Consider the following 12,268-nt stretch of genomic DNA (forward strand, 5'->3'; position numbering starts at 1 on the left):
TTAGAACATCACAGTAGGCAACAGACAACAGGAAAAGGGACATTACTAAAAGCACATTCATCTCTATCCAATTTTTCAATAAAACAATACTTTTTAAGCATACTGAAGCAAGAACTGTTAGACAGCTAGAAATCACTTGAACTAACAGATTTCTCTTTTCCTCTCCTCTGATATACTACCTATATTGATCTCTGAAACAAAGTGTATTTTGAGTACATTTTATTCATGGAGAACATGGATATTTGTAAAACAAAGGATTCATTTTATTTTTGGACTTTAAAACTCTATTCTTAAAATCAGGAATCATGTACAAGGAATCAATGACTTTTTGATAATTTTTAGTCTTTCATATCAATTTAAGAATTGATTTTAAAGATGCTTTTATTATTAGATACTCACTACAGAGTTAAGACATTTTTTGTAAATTTATTTTTTGAAGGATACTAGATGAGTATAGTAATTTTAAAGATATAAGACATACTCTTTTCATAAATTTTGGAAAGCAATAACAATTGAATGCCTAATGTGCGCCAATGACTGTGGCTCAGACCATGAACTCCTTATGCCAATTCAGACTGAAATTGAAGCAAGTGGGGAAAACCACTAAACCATTCAGGTATGACCTAAATCAAATCCCTTATGATTATACAGTGGAAGTGAGAAATAGATTTAAGGGCCTAGATCTGATAGATAGAGTGCCTGATGAACTATGGAATGAGGTTCGTGACATTGTACAGGAGACAGGAATCAAGACTATCCCTATGGAAAAGAAATGCAAAAAAGCAAAATGGCTGTCTGAGGAGGCATTACAAATAGCTGTGAAAAGAAGAGAAGTGAAGAGCAAAGGAGAAAAGGAAAGATATAAGCATCTGAATGCAGAGTTCCAAAGAATAGCAAGAAGAGATAAGAAAGCCTTCCTCAGCGATCAATGCAAAGAAATAGAGGAAAACAACAGAATGGGAAAGACTAGAGATCTCTTCAAGAAAATTAGAGATACCAAAGGAACATTTCATGCAAAGATGGGCTCGATAAAGGACAGAAATGGTATGCACCTAACAGAAGCAGAAGATATTAAGAAGAGGTGGCAGGAATACACAGAAGAACTGTACAAAAAAGATCTTCATGACCCAGATAATCACGATGGTGTGATCACTCATCTAGAGCCAGACATCCTAGAATGTGAAGTCAAGTGGGCCTTAGAAAGCATCACTACGAACAAAGCTAGTGGAGGTGATGGAATTCCAGTTGAGCTATTTCAAATCCTAAAAGATGATGCTGTGAAAGTGCTGCACTCAATATGCCAAAAAATTTGGACAACTCAGCAGTGGCCACAGGACTGGAAAAGGTCAGATTTCATTCCAATCCCAAAGAAAGGCAATGCCAAAGACTGCTCAAACTACTGCACAATTGCACTCATCTCACATGCTAGTAAGGTAATGCTTAAAATTCTCCAAGTGAGGCTTCAGCAATACATGAACCATGAACTTCCAGATGTTCAAGCTGGTTTTAGAAAAGGCAGAGGAACCAGAGATCAAATTGCTAACATCCGCTGGATCATTGAAAAAGCAGAGAGTTAAAGAAAAACATCTATTTCTCCTTTATTGACTATGCCAAAGCCATTGACTGTGTGGATCACAATAAACTGTGGAAAATTCTGAAAGAGATAGGAATACCAGAGCACCTGATCTGCCTCTTGAGAAATGTCTATGCAGGTCAGGAAGCAACAGTTAGAACTGGACATGGAACAAATAGGAAAAGGAGTCCGTCAAGGCTGTATATTGTCACCCTGCTTATTTAACCTCTATGCAGAGTACATCATGAGAAACGCTGGACTGGAAGAAGCACAAGCTGGAATCAAGATTGCCGGGAGAAATGTCAATAACCTCAGATGTGCAGTTGACACCACCCTTATGGCAGAAACTGAAGAGGAACTAAAAAGCCTCTTGATGAAGGTAAAAGAGGAGAGTGAAAAAGTTGGCTTAAAGGTCAATATTCAGAAAACAAACATGGCATCCGGTCCCATCACTCATGGAAAATAGATGGGGAAACAGTGAAAACAGTGTCAGACTTTATTTTTTGGGCTCCAAAATCACTGCAGATGGTGACTGCAGCCATGAAATTAAAAGACGCTTACTCCTTGGAAGGCAAGTTATGACCAACCTAGATAGCATATTCAAAAGCAGAGACATTACTTTGCCAACAAAGGTCCGTCTAGTCAAGGCTATGGTTTTTCCAGTGGTCATGTACGGAGAGTTGGACTGTGAAGAAAGCTGAGCACTGAAGAATTGATGCTTTTGAACTGTGGTGTTGGAGAAGACTCTTGAGAGTCCCTTGGACTGCAAGGAGATCCAACCAGTCCATTCTGAAGGAGATCTGCCCTGGGATTTCTTTAGAAGGAATGATGCTAAAGGGGAAACTCCAGTACTTTGGCCACCTCATGTAAAGAGTTGACTCATTGGAAAAGACTCTGATGCTGGGAGGGATCGGGGGCAGGAGGAGAAGGGGACGACAGAGGATGAGATAGCTGGATGGCATCACTGACTCGATGGACACGAGTCTGAGTGAACTCCAGGAGTTGGTGATGGACAGGGAGGCCTGGCGTGCTGTGATTCACGGGGTCACAAAGAGTCGGACACGACTGAGCGACTGAACTGAACTGAGTATGTGCCACCTCCTTTAAATAATTTTTCATCATATTCAAATCAGTTCAAACCATATTCAAACCAATATTTTTGCCCTATTTTACCAAAAATACATGTGACATCAAAAATAATAAGTATCTTGTTTAGGTGCTCAGAAATAGTAACTAAAATTGAGACTGAAGCTCTGATGTATTCAGTTTCATAGAATTGCCTTGCATTAAACGGCTTCCTTCAGAGATGCCTGAACATATTAGCAAAAAGAGAAAGTGAGATTAATTTTAGGAAGTGTAAAATTCAACTATTAACTTTTTCCTAGGAAGAATCTTATAATAACAAGGTGGAAATTCTGCTTCTAACTTATGAATGTCTTGGTGTTTTTTGCCTCTTCCCCTCACAGACACAGAGTTGACCTAAAACTTTACCAGATTCCTCCCTTCCTCGTGTGAAATATAGATATTTCCTTGTAAAAGACATAAACTTTTCTGTGGTTCAGTTCAGTCACTCAGTTGTATCTGACTATTTGTGACCCCATGAATTGCAGCACTCCAGGCCTCCCTGTCCATCACCAACTCCCGGAGTTCACTCAGACTCACGCCCCTTGAGTCAGTGATGCCACCCAGCCATCTCATCCTCTGTCGTCCCCTTCTCCTCCTGCCGCCAATCCTTCCCAGCATCAGAGTCTTTTCCAATGAGTCAACTCTTCGCATGAGGTAGCCAAACTATTGGAGTTCCAGCTTTAGCATCATTCCTTCCAAAGAAATCCCAGGGCTGATCTCCTTCAGAATGGACTGGCTGGATCTCCTTGCAGTCCAAGGGACTCTCAAGAGTCTTCTCCAACACCACAGTTCAAAAGCATCAATTCTTTGGTGCTCAGCTTTCTTCACAGTCCAACTCTCACATCTGTACATGACCACAGGAAAAACCATAGCCTTGACTAGACAGACCTTTGTTGGCAAAGTAATGTCTCTGCTTTTGAATACGCTATCTAGCTTGGTCATAACTTTCCTTCCAAGGAGTAAGCGTCTTTTAATTTCATGGCTGCAATCACCATCTGCAGTGATTTTGGAGCACAAAAAAAATAAAGTCTGACACTGTTTCCACTGTTTCCCCATCTCTTTCCCATGAGTTGATGGGACCAGATGCCATGATCTTTGTTTTCCGAATGTTGAGCTTTAAGTCAACTTTTTCACTCTCTCTTTTTCATCAAGAGGCTTTTTAGTTCCTCTTCATTTTCTGCCCTAAGGGTGGTGTCATCTGCATATCTGAGGTTATTGATATTTCTCCCGGCAATCTTGATTCCAGCTTGTGCTTCTTCTAGTCCAGCATTTCTCATGATGTACTCTGCATAGAAGTTAAATAAGCAGGGTGACAATATACAGCCTTGATGTACTCCTTTTCCTATTTGGAACCAGTCTGTTGTTCCATGTCCAGTTCTAACTGTTGCTTCCTGACCTGCATACAGATTTCTCAAGAGGCAGGTCAGGTGGTCTGGTATTCCCATCTCTTTCAGAATTTTCCACAAGTTATTGTGATCCACACAGTCAATGGCTTTAGCATAGTCAAAGCAGAAATAGATGTTTTTCTGGAACTCTCTTGCTTTTTCAATGATCCAGCGGATATTGGCAATTTGATCTCTGGTTCCTCTGCCTTTTCTAAAACTAGCTTGAACATCTGGAAGTTCATGGTTGACATACTGCTGCGGTAGCAAATTTAAATAATAGTCTGATTTGGAGGAATTCAAAGAGTTAATTCAGTTTATGTCAGTATGTCCATGACATAAATTGAGCATGAAACATTATTTCTTCAAAGATGAAAGTTACAACAGAGTTGAGTCATGAAATTTGTTTCTAGTCAAAACTCTCCATCACAAACACACTGAAATTTGAATAAACTCGCTAGTCCTTTGACTGCCAACTCTGTTTACAGAATTGAGTCTATAGAGAATTACAAAAGCATACAATCTAGCTAGGCAGACTGTATCAACCAACTGCAAGACCAGTCTATGTGCTTGTATGTGTTCTTGTGTTCTGCTCAGGCCAGAATTTTCCAGAAATTTCTCCTTGTTTCTATAGAAATTTCAAAACTATGCTTTACTCTTTAACCACATAAACACTAGTTTTGCTTTTTTGTTTTATTTCTGATGCAATATCGTCAGATACTCCACATCATTTTCCTTTCCTCTTTTTATTTTATGCCCTAATTTAGGTCAGAGATTTAGTTTATTTCACTAACCATCTGCTTGGTTACCTGGCTACTCATCTCTCTTCTCTGATCAGATCTAAAGCTCTACCACTTATTATATGTGTAAAGTTACATAAGTTGTTTAACCTCTGTTTGCCTTTGTTTCCCCATCTGAGTTAATAGAGGCTGTATATAAATTATCTCTGTATTCCTAAGATTAGCTGATATGTCATGCATTAAATACACACTTGCTACATGGATAAATTCACTTATTGTTTTGTTGTAAATTAAAATTGTGAAATAAAAATTAGATTAATTATAATCACAAGGACTATTTTGACAAGTATCCAAGTTAACTCCTTATTGTTGATATTAAGTATCATGGAAGCTATTGTATTTCAAAGAAAGCTGAGCAATGCAAGAAATTTTTTCAGTCCATTCTGAAATGGCTGAAAGATAAGACATAACGACCACATGAATTGAATTATAACAGAAAACATAATAAGGAAATTTAGTGGCCAAATCAGTATACTGCAATTATAAAAGCAAAAAGAAAACTGTTCCTGTGTGAATTTTCCCATCAATAATTTTATTTGACTATTAATTCTATTCTAGACGCCAGTTTTTAAACTGAGTCATTTTTCAATTTATGTATTTTGAAGTCTTTACATTAAACATCTTATTATATTCAAAATATTTGAATATTTTAGTATCAGATCAGATCAGATCAGATCAGTCGCTCAGTCGTGTCTGACTCTTTGCGACCCCATGAATTGCAGCACTCCAGGCCTCCCTGTCCATCACCAACTCCAGGAGTCGGTGATGCCATCCAGCCACCTCATCCTCTGTCGTCCCCTTCTCCTCCTGCCCCCAATCCCTCCCAGCATCAGAGTCTTTTCCAATGAGTCAAATTTTCGCATGAGGTGGCCAAAGTACTGGAGTTTCCCCTTTAGCATCATTCCTTCCAAAGAAATCCCAGGGCTGATCTCCTTGCAGTCCAAGGGACTCTCAAGAGTCTTCTCCAACACCACACTTCAAAAGCATCAATTCTTTGGTGCTCAGCCTTCTTCACAGTCCAACTCTCACATCCATACATGACCACAGGAAAAACCATAACCTTGACTAGACGAACCTTTGTTGGCAAAGTAATGTCTCTGCTTTTGAATATGCTATCTAGGTTGGTCATAACTTTCCTTCCAAGCACTAAGTGTCTTTTAATTTCATGGCTGCAGTCACCATCTGCAGTGATTTTGGAGCCCAGAAAAATAAAGTCTGACACTGTTTCCACTGTTTCCCATGAAGTGGTGGGACCGGAAGCCATGATCTTCGTTTTCTGAATGTTGACCTTTAAGCCAACTTTTTCACTCTCCACTTTCACTTTCATCAAGAGGCTTTTGAGTTCCTCTTCACTTTCTGCCATAAGGGTGGTGTCATCTGCATATCTGAGGTTATTGATATTTCTCCCGGCAATCAAATTACTTTCAATCTGTGGTGCTGGAAAAGACTCTTGATAGTCCCTTGGACAGCAAAGAGATCAAACCAATCAACTGTGAATATTCATTGGAAGGGCTGATGCTGAAGCTCCAATACTTTGGCCACCTGATACAAAAAACTGACTCATTGGAAAAGACCCTGATGCTGGGAAAGATTGAGGGCAGGGGGCGAAGTGGGAGACAGAGGAAAAAATGGTTGGATGGCATCACTGACTCAATGGTCATAAGTTTGAGCAAGCTCCAGGAGATAGTGAAAGACAGTGTCAGACATGACTGAGTGACTGTACAACAACATTTAAGTATAAAATTATTTTTTAAATATAATTTATTGGAAAGCCATTGATGTAAAGATGACAGTAACCATTGATGTATTTATCTATAAAGGATTTTACACTGGCTGATCTTCAAGCCACCCCCATTTACTAAGAGATAGGCTGAGTAGCTTACTCCAGACAAATCTTTCACAATTTTTTTAGAAAGGCACTTTCTAATAATACAATTATACATTATACTAAGGAAAAAGCCAGTACTAATTTGCTACTATCAAAGCAAAATAACTCATACCAATATTCAAATGTAATAAGGCACCAGAGATTTATTATCAATGAGTTAAAGATTCAAAAAGTTGGTTTATATATTTTGTGTATCATTATTTATTTTAAAAATCTACATTAAAGTATCTTCAAAATATTCTCTTTCATAAATTATATTATGCTTCAAAACTTTTAAAACAACTCAGCAAAATTAGGTACTTGGGGCCCTGTATTAATTTTTGGTCTACAGTCTTTCTAGTTGTTAATCAGATTTGGCATCTGCCTTATGTTTTGATGAGAGGGTTGCAGCTTTGATTAGAAAGAGAGATTTTAGACAAAAGTATATTTTCCCTTATCAAGGGTCATTAAGAATTAAGGCATCCAGCAACAGGCAAGCTGGAACTCATTAGTTAGCTTAATAAAGCACTTATGAGGAACATCATGTACTAAAAGAATGACTATATTTATATGGCTTTTTAAATAAACAAAGTAAAGCCAAAAATTACAAATGAAATGACATAAAATAGATTTATTGAAAGGTAAAAGTTGAACAGCTAGAAAAAACACCTGCATGTCATTATCCTGTATGTTGGAGAAATGTGTTTTTCTTTAAAAGAGTAAACTTCTATAAAATTTACTTAATCCTGTATCATATTTTGTTTAACACAACAGTGATATGTTGGGTTGATTTTACTTTTCCCTCAAGTGAAATATTTGAGATGATAAATAAGTTTCTTAGATTGCTCAACACAAAAATGCATGAAACTCCATTTTCTAACATGGCTTTGCATTTCCTTCATACTTAGGAAGAAACTTTAGAGTCAAAGTGATACTGAGTTCACTGTAAATTTATAAGCTAACATCCTACATTTATTTTCCTAATTTAGACTGAAGGAGACTCTGTTACACAGCTATAGATAAATTACCTTGAAATAAAATTCTATTAATATGTTGCTAAGTATACTTAGAACAATATATGGAGGTTGAGTGAGTATATGAAACTAAAGACCATAATGCACTGTTTTCCATAGCTTGTTGAATTAAAGACTGGGATACAACACAGTGCAAGGATTTTGAAAATTCTTTGAAATTCCTCTGAAAAATTATAGTGTTAATGTTGATTTATTGTACTGTATAGTATACCTGACATATAGATGTATGTCTATCAGGTAGACAATGCTCATTAAGGGTCAGCCACGTTTAACATATTAAGAAAGTAGCTACTTTTCATTTAGGAAAGGCAAAAGGTCAACTATCACTGGAGTAACCATAAAAATGTCTGCTTCTGGAAGCTCAGTGTTTATGTGGAATATACTAAGTATATGCTGACATGCCAGACAATCTGTGCAATAACATAGATGGACTGTGCTTTAAGTATTAGAAACTGTTCATGATGAAGGTAGGAGTAGGTGACCTTCATGAAGAATGAATTTCCATCTTAATTCATATTTTTAAACTAAATTCCTCTTTTAGTTTTAGAGATGACTTCCCACGGGGAAAACTACTGTGACCTCAAATTGTAAGAAAGCTCATAATTATGATTCCTAATGTTTTTACCAAAGCATTCTCCCTTAGTAAATGTAAAATGAATGTACAGTTGATTCTTGAACAACAAAGATGTGAACTGTGCATGCCTACAGCCATGAAATTAAAAGACACTTGCTCCTTGGAAGAAAAGCTATAAAAATCTTAGACAGTATTTAAAAGCAGAAACATCACTTTGCTGACTAAGGTCTGTATACTGAAAGCTATAGTCTTTCCAGTATCATGTGTGGATGTGAGAGTTGGATCATAAAGAAGGCTGGGCACCAAAGAACTGATGCTTTTGAACTGTGGAATTGGAGAAGACTCTTGAGAGTCCCTTGGGCTGCAAGGAGATCTTGCATCAGAACTGATGCATCTGATTTTGATGTGAGAGTTGGATCATAAAGAAGGCTGGGCACCAGCCTTCAAAAGCATCAGAACTGATGCTTTTGAACTGTGGAATTGGAGAAGACTCTTGAGAGTCCCTTGGGCTGCAAGGAGATCAAATCCTAAAGGAAATAAAAACTGAATATTCATTGGAAGGACTGATGCTGAAGCTCCAATACTTTGGCCAACTGATGCAAAGACCCAACTCATTGGAAAAGACCTTGATGCTGGCAAAGACTGAAGGCAGGAGAGGATGAGATGGTTGGATGGCATCACCAACTCAGTGGACATGAGTTTGAGCAAACTCCGGGAGACAGTGAAGGACAGGGAAGCCTGGTGTGCTGCAGCTCACAGGTCGCAAAGAATTGTACATGACATACAGACTGAGCAACAACAACATACACATGGATACTATTCAACAGTAAACACTACAGTGCAACATGGTTGATGGTTGGTTGAATCTAAGGATACAGAAGGCCAACTATAAAGTATATTCAAATCAACTCCCATGTTGTTCAAAGGTCAATTATGTATTTAATTCACTAATATCAATCTTGAAAGAGTGGAATAATCAGTCCTAAAAACTGCATAAACATTCTTATTCTCATTTATTCAAACAATAAATATTATATCCACTTTGGGGATATTTTTTAATCTACTCAAAGTCATTTAAATGCTTATACTACAGCCCTTTGCATCTTTACCTTTCTCTCCACCAGATGAAAAAGAAAATGAAGATATCATGACAAATAATTTTTCCATTTAAATAAACGCTTAAATACATGAGCTCTCCTTGAATTGGCTCCTGTATCTGTTTTTTATTCATTCAACCTACGAAAAACAGACATTCACTGAAAATACCCTCTGTACCAGTTCCTGCATGCATTCCTGAAGATGTGGAATAAAATATTTACAAAACACAAATGCTAAAGACACATCAACCCGCCTTACAAAGACTGCAGCGATTAGTAAAGCACACAAATATAGGACATATGATAATTTATACAATAAATATATGTATCAGTAATTCTATGAGAAAACACAAGAGATAGTGGCCAACTTTACAACAATAAGTGGCTGATAATCTAATTGATGAATGACTATTAGCATGGTATAAACTCATGTATCCTGCATTAGATTGGGGCACTAACCCTTAAAAGATTATCTCAATAAATGTGATGACTATTATCAAGAATTGTGTAAGCAGGTGTTTAAATGCATACTTAAAGTATATGTTCATAATCAAACAACTGAGTAAAATCAAAAATATTCAAAACCTACAAGAATAACATTTTCTCTGCTTATATTTGTAGTTTTCCAATAGGGGACTACCAAACTTACATTAATTACTAACTTCTGGAATATGTCTTTGCCCATGAATTACATTATCCAGAAATGAAATTTACTACATTGAAATACTTCAAAATCTTCTATTGACAAGATTTCCAGATTGTTCAACAATTACATATACGGGATCCAACTAAAATCTTAACATTGTGCCTATTTCAAACAGAAAAAGGCTAAATACAACACAAGGCATGTAAATCCCATTAAAATCCTATCTTCTCTCATTTCCAGCATCTGAAACTCCCAGAAATTCCTTATTTTTCCTGAAGAACTCTCCTTCTTGCTTATTATCTTGTACCCTCTCCCTCATCCTGCCACCTCCCACTCTTCTATGGACAACATTTTAGACTGATCAGACCCCATTCCCCTGAGCCCACAGCCCCAGTCTGTGCTGATGTTCCAGGCACACTATCCATCACCATAATGACTTTTATCTCAAGAATCCTGCCCCTTGGGCAACCTCCAAAAACACTTGCGGGGGTTGGAAAAGGCTCTGGTCAGCTGCACATTAGTCATTTTTGGTGAACTGTGATGTACTTAGAAATATGAGACCTTGTGAATATCATTTCTTAAGCTAAGATTTGATATAAAATTTCCTACAGCTTACTTTTAATATAGAATCAACAAGAAAAACCACAAAGAACAGCAATTTATTACATGAGTGGGAATACAACGTAACATTTAGCACTTAGAAATAAGAATAGTGAGTGATTAAAAGAAAAAAGTTGAGGTACTTAGAGATGATGTTAATCAAAAATTATGAAAACATTCAACCAAAGAAACGTAGTTCAGCATCAAAATCTGGGCAGGAAAAGCCTTTCTTCATCCAGAATCAGTCAGTCAGTTCATCCAGAATATTCCTTTCTAAACTGATTTATAGAGATACACATGTAACTTTTCTCTAAAAAAGTAATCTTCAGCTAGTTTATCAAATGTAATACTATTCTTAGAAAATATATAATTTTCATTCTTTGTGCATTTGAGCTTTCACTTTGAGTCTATTAAACAGGCTCAATGCTCATTCAGTTAGATTAACAGATATTCAGTACTGATTTTATATTTTTAGTTTCATTACACTTTCCTTTACAGAAAATTATTTAGGAAGATGCTCGATATATAAACACTGTGCATGCAGACTCAGTTGGTTCAGACTTTGCAATCCCATCAACTGTAGTTTGCTAGGCTCCTCAGTAGTTATATTTCCATGGCTAAAATGTCATTTTACTGAAAGCTAAATGAATATATGGAGGTACAAAATAGGACTGATTAGTACTAAAAACTAAACATTACATTCAAGAAAGCAAAATAATTATTGCATAGCTCCCATTCTTGTATATTACTTTTCTTTCTACTTTTTAAGACAGTGTGAGAGAGAGAGAGAAAGAGAGAGAGAGAGAGAGAGAGAGAGAGAGAGAGAGTGTGTGTGTGTGTGTGTGTGTGTGTGTGTGTAGGGGGTGTTCTATGTAATTAGCCTGAAGATTTTTTTTTTAAAACTCAGCCATTTCCACTAGAAACAAAGTAGTGTTCGTAGTGACTGTCTTAAAGTTTACATAGTTCTCATTCTCATTTTGATTATTTATGATTTTCTGTTAAAACCTTGCTGATCATTACCTTTTGAGCATTATTCAGATTAAAATGCAAGAAAAAAGACAAATGTAACGCTAAGAAGAAAGAATTTTAATACAACAAAAATATTCTAATCAATGCTATTTGAAGTTATAGTTCATTTATTGAAGTCAGTTAGACTAGGGAATTATTTCAGTATTATATGCAAACAATTAATTTTTTTTTTAACTATTTAAGACTTATATTTATTCACTAGTCTCTTAAAAGAAAGCTAAACCTTTTTCTTTAAAATATTCTCTGAATAACTGAGTTGTCCTTGCATAAACCACATCCATAACCTATCTATATTTTTCCTAATTTTACTTAAAGTATAGCACAAATTAAAACATTTAAAAATAAACCTGAGTGGTAATTCTTCTCAGATGTTTCCTAGTTGTTTTCCCAATCTGTATCTCATCCGACAACACTCTTTGAGCAGTTTACCTTCATTGAATTGCTCTACAACTTGAGTCGTAATTTTTAATGGGAAAATCTCATTTCAGTTTCCCTATTTCCATGCTTAAGTTTACATATCTCCCTAAACTAGACACTTCTA

The 12,268-nt window shown here is 36.5% G+C and overlaps 1 protein-coding gene across 1 annotated transcript in view; it reads right to left on the bottom strand.

Moving 5' to 3' along the window:
* Positions 1 to 12,268, bottom strand: part of GPC5 (glypican 5) — a 1,547,826-nt gene that overhangs the window by 565,625 nt on the left and 969,933 nt on the right. The gene's annotated exons all lie outside the window — the stretch shown is intronic.

The sequence above is a fragment of the Bubalus bubalis genome, chromosome 13 (genome assembly GCF_019923935.1).
Source record: "Bubalus bubalis isolate 160015118507 breed Murrah chromosome 13, NDDB_SH_1, whole genome shotgun sequence".
Lineage (NCBI taxonomy): Eukaryota > Metazoa > Chordata > Mammalia > Artiodactyla > Bovidae > Bubalus > Bubalus bubalis.